This window comes from Clinocottus analis, unplaced genomic scaffold, assembly GCF_023055335.1.
Source record: "Clinocottus analis isolate CAN_PGR_092001 unplaced genomic scaffold, fCliAna1.0.p SCAF_33, whole genome shotgun sequence".
Classification (NCBI taxonomy): domain Eukaryota; kingdom Metazoa; phylum Chordata; class Actinopteri; order Perciformes; family Cottidae; genus Clinocottus; species Clinocottus analis.
The window spans coordinates 1,371,499-1,375,209 of record NW_027176076.1 but is presented as its reverse complement, the minus strand read 5'-3'; the positions used below and the strand labels follow the sequence as shown (position 1 = coordinate 1,375,209).

Here is a 3,711-nt window from a genome sequence, read left to right as displayed (position 1 = left end):
CGGATGAGGGCCATGTTTCTGCCTTATTGCATCCCCTGTGCACAAAATGACTCAGTAGTGGTAACATCAGTTTGAATTGTGGTCCAATAAAATGTGCAGCTCCTGCTAAATTAAAGTTACTTCTCCTAAAACACATTCAAGATGTGCACCCACCTAATATTAGAGAGATCCCAGTATGTTTACTATATGTAGTATGAACATGTTTTATTTTTAATAATAGTGTTGGTTGTATTAAATCATATCCTCATCAAGAATTACAATCATTTTTAAAATGCTCAGTTTGTATCATCTTAATTTTAATAAAGAGAGCGGTAGTATTTTTTTAGGGGTGACTAAGTTTTTAGGTAGTCCCATCAAAACGAAGACACATAAGCCCTGGCAGTCTAACAGCATTTCTTTTAGGCTTTATACTCAAAGCTTGAGTGTAAAAACAGAAGTACATAAGAGCAGCAGCTACATGTTGTAGATAAGGGATTTTTAATACATACATATGTTTATATCTGCCCTTTACTCCCTATCTCTCTCTTCCTCCCACTCTGTCCCAGTCCAATGTGGAGGTTTTGTGTTCGGTCATACGTCTCTTGTGGCCACAAGATGCTCTCCACTGTCAACTAGTTGCTCCTAAAACGTAAGTAAGGCCTTAATACACACCACATTACTGCTGATGTCTCTCGGCACTTGCACAATAATTGGTTTCTATCCCAACAAAAGCTAATACACATTTTATCATATCCCTACATTGCTTCAGGCAAACAAATGAAAAACTGGCATTGAAAATAAAAGAGCAAAGCATGAATACCATCCATCTCTGCCAGAAAAAGAAAAAGTGGACAGAGGAGAGTTATATTTATGTGCTTTAGTTTCAAATACAACAGTGCGTAAAAAACAGTGCACTTTCGCCTTGCATGTGCGTGTCTGTGTGTGTGTGTGTGCGTGTGTGTGTGTGTGTGTGTGTGTGTGTGTGTGTGTGTGTGTGTGTGTGTGTGTGTGCATGTGTGTGTGTGTGTGTGCGTGTGTGTGTGTACAGGCACACATGAACCATCTGTAAGAGGGTGGGAAGCTCAGCAAATTGAGGTCAGGAGACTAAAGCTGAGCTTGATGAGAGGAGGATTGAAGAGAAGCAGAGCAGGTAATGTATGGCCAGAGAATAAAGACACTGGGACATCTAGAAAATATTGTTGTACATTGTCAAATGTTTACATTTGCTTTTATTTTACTCAATATGTTAAATAAACAGAAGCCTCAGTGACGCCTTAAGAAAGTGCTTGGACATAAAATACATTTTGCATTATTAATATATAATTTGCAGTTGTTGCTGTTGCATGAATCTTTTTTTGTATTTATCTTTTATACAAAAGTAGCTGTGACTGTTGCTATTAAAACCACAATTAAGTTTTTCGACAGGCCTCTCTGTGGCCAGTCTGAAATCCCAGTGCAGAAGTCTCGCCAAAATAGGTCCACTTGATTTCCATCATAGACAGAAAATAAAATGATCCTTGGTGGTGTGGCTGCCTCCCTCTGCATCCTTTGACCAAGTTGTCTAAAGTGCGACATGGCAGCCTCTGACCTGAACCAGTAGGCTACATGGTTTAGTGACGTTGCCTTTGATCGTTCTGCCCTTTTAAACTATCGTAGTCCTGGCAAAGACTCCACTTCTCCAAAAGAGGCTGCAAACCTATACAAGCTCTGTGACAACATGTTCTCTGCTTTTGCTCTGGCCGACTCCAGAGACAGTGTCAGTGACAAACCAGGGAGCTTTCAGACAGAGCAGGAGTGTTTCTGGAGTGGCTCATCAGAAACACGGTTCAATACAAACACTCACCAGCACATCACAGACAGTATCACTGAAAAGCAAAGCTGCTGCATAACTCCCAGGATTTTATCGGCTGTCATGTTGATTTAGCTTGTTCTGGGATTAGCATAGGCCTCAGTGTGTTTGTGTGACTAATGGTCTGTGTTTTCTGGCTGTGAAATCAGCAGCCTGAGAGCCCTGAACAGCCTGCGCATCAGTGTTTGAAGTCTGCCGCACCCCCTGGGTTGTGCCTCTGGGTGCTGTTAATGCAGCCCCAGCACATTTTGTCTCTCTATCTCACAAAGCAGAAGCTCTCCTTTACATACAGCACATGTACCAGCACTCCTCTCCCTCTGCACCCAGGATGACCTCCACGGAAATCTGCTGGACTCTGGCTGGCTTGGGTCATCCCCACCTGTGCGGCCCAGTTCTGACTGATGGCAAAATCTTGTAAACACATGTGTGCAATTAGCTGGGACATGTTGAGGGTGGCAAAGGGAGTTGGTGATCAGGACGTAGCACCGCAGAGGAAGAGCTCCCTCCTCCAGAGCAGACCTCTCCCCAAACTGACCCAAGGACGTTCTCTCCTCTGACCAGGAAGACAGTGTAAGCTGTTAATGGTTACCAAAACCACACAAGACACTTAGCAGGTCACTCAAGCATCACTATTGGAACTTCGAAAGTTTTTGTTTAATGAAATAAATAAAAATGTGTGTTGCTTGAGAAAGGGTTATTTGTTGGTGGAATTATGTCCCAAAGTGAAAGCCATCTATTTTTTTTTTCTCAGCCAATACCACCTTCCCTGAAAGTAAGCCAGATTTCTGTTACCTCGCATTTCCCTGCAACACATTCCTCTGATATCCTCTCAGATTGAAAGCAGGGAAATGGGGCTGATTGAATGGATAAGTTTTGGTGGCAGAAGGACCGAGTCAGCGCGAGAGCAAGGGGGAAGAGATGTGAACCCAATCTGCCATGTGTTGACTGTACTGATTAGGGGCTTGGGCTAGGAAGAGCCTCTCTATCCCCTCATTCCTTCTGTTTACTTTGAGCCCACCATCCTTCTCCACACAGGCATCACTGCAACCAAAGGGCCCTCCTCACTCTTCTCTTCTTACCTTAGCCATATCACCTGCATCACCAGAGACACAAGTGCTCCTTTGTATGCCAAACTAATCCAACTGAAAAGATGACAGCTTAACAAGGGGTCGAAAAGGTTTGGTGGAGTTTGTTAATCTACGAGGGAAAGGGGAATAAGCAGTGTGATTGCTTGAGATGTCTGGGTATTTGCTGGATTTACAGTGTTCTGACAGCTCTTAGTGTGTGTATATTTGTAGAGACCAGTGGTAAGCTGATGCAAACTCAGCCCATTAAGGGCAGCAGGGTGATGGAGCAACATCCAGCTAATGTTTTGGGATGCTGAAACGCCTGCAGGGAGCCAGAAGTATAGAGGCTGGCTGAAAGCAAACCAGAGATCCAGGGAATAATAATAAATAGATAAATAAGAGGACAGAATGGCATAAGAGAAGCTAGGGAAATAGCACATCTATTCTCAAGCGGCACGTTTGTTTATTAATGGCGTCTGAGGGCCTGGTCTGGATGCCGAGTGGGGGCTGGGGGACTACGAGCGCAGGCTTTCCCTCTCAGAGCTCAGGTCCCTAGCTTTCATTAAGTGTCATTACCAGTACTTTGAGAAAGCTGGCCAGGCTGAGACCTGACATCCCCTCTACAGATAGTTGGCCATGCATATGGATGGATTTCTGATCCCTCTTATCCACCACTGAGGAGGGGGAATTAGGCCAGCGAGAAGGAGAGCGGGGGGCTTAAAGGGTGCATCCATATCTGAATTAAATGCCAACCATGGAGCTATTACTCCAATTGAGGGGCAGTTTTTATGCTTGGTTTGTTGTTATATGTCACTC

At 44.1% G+C, this 3,711-nt stretch overlaps 1 long non-coding RNA gene across 1 annotated transcript; it reads left to right on the top strand.

Moving 5' to 3' along the window:
- Window positions 1-418: 418 nt before the first annotated feature.
- On the top strand, window positions 419-3,498 carry LOC137798953 (uncharacterized). The gene is made up of 3 exons (XR_011079406.1): window positions 419-628; window positions 1,028-1,129; window positions 2,156-3,498. It is a non-coding gene; the product is annotated as an uncharacterized lncRNA (long non-coding RNA).
- The last annotated feature ends 213 nt before the right edge of the window (window positions 3,499-3,711 follow it).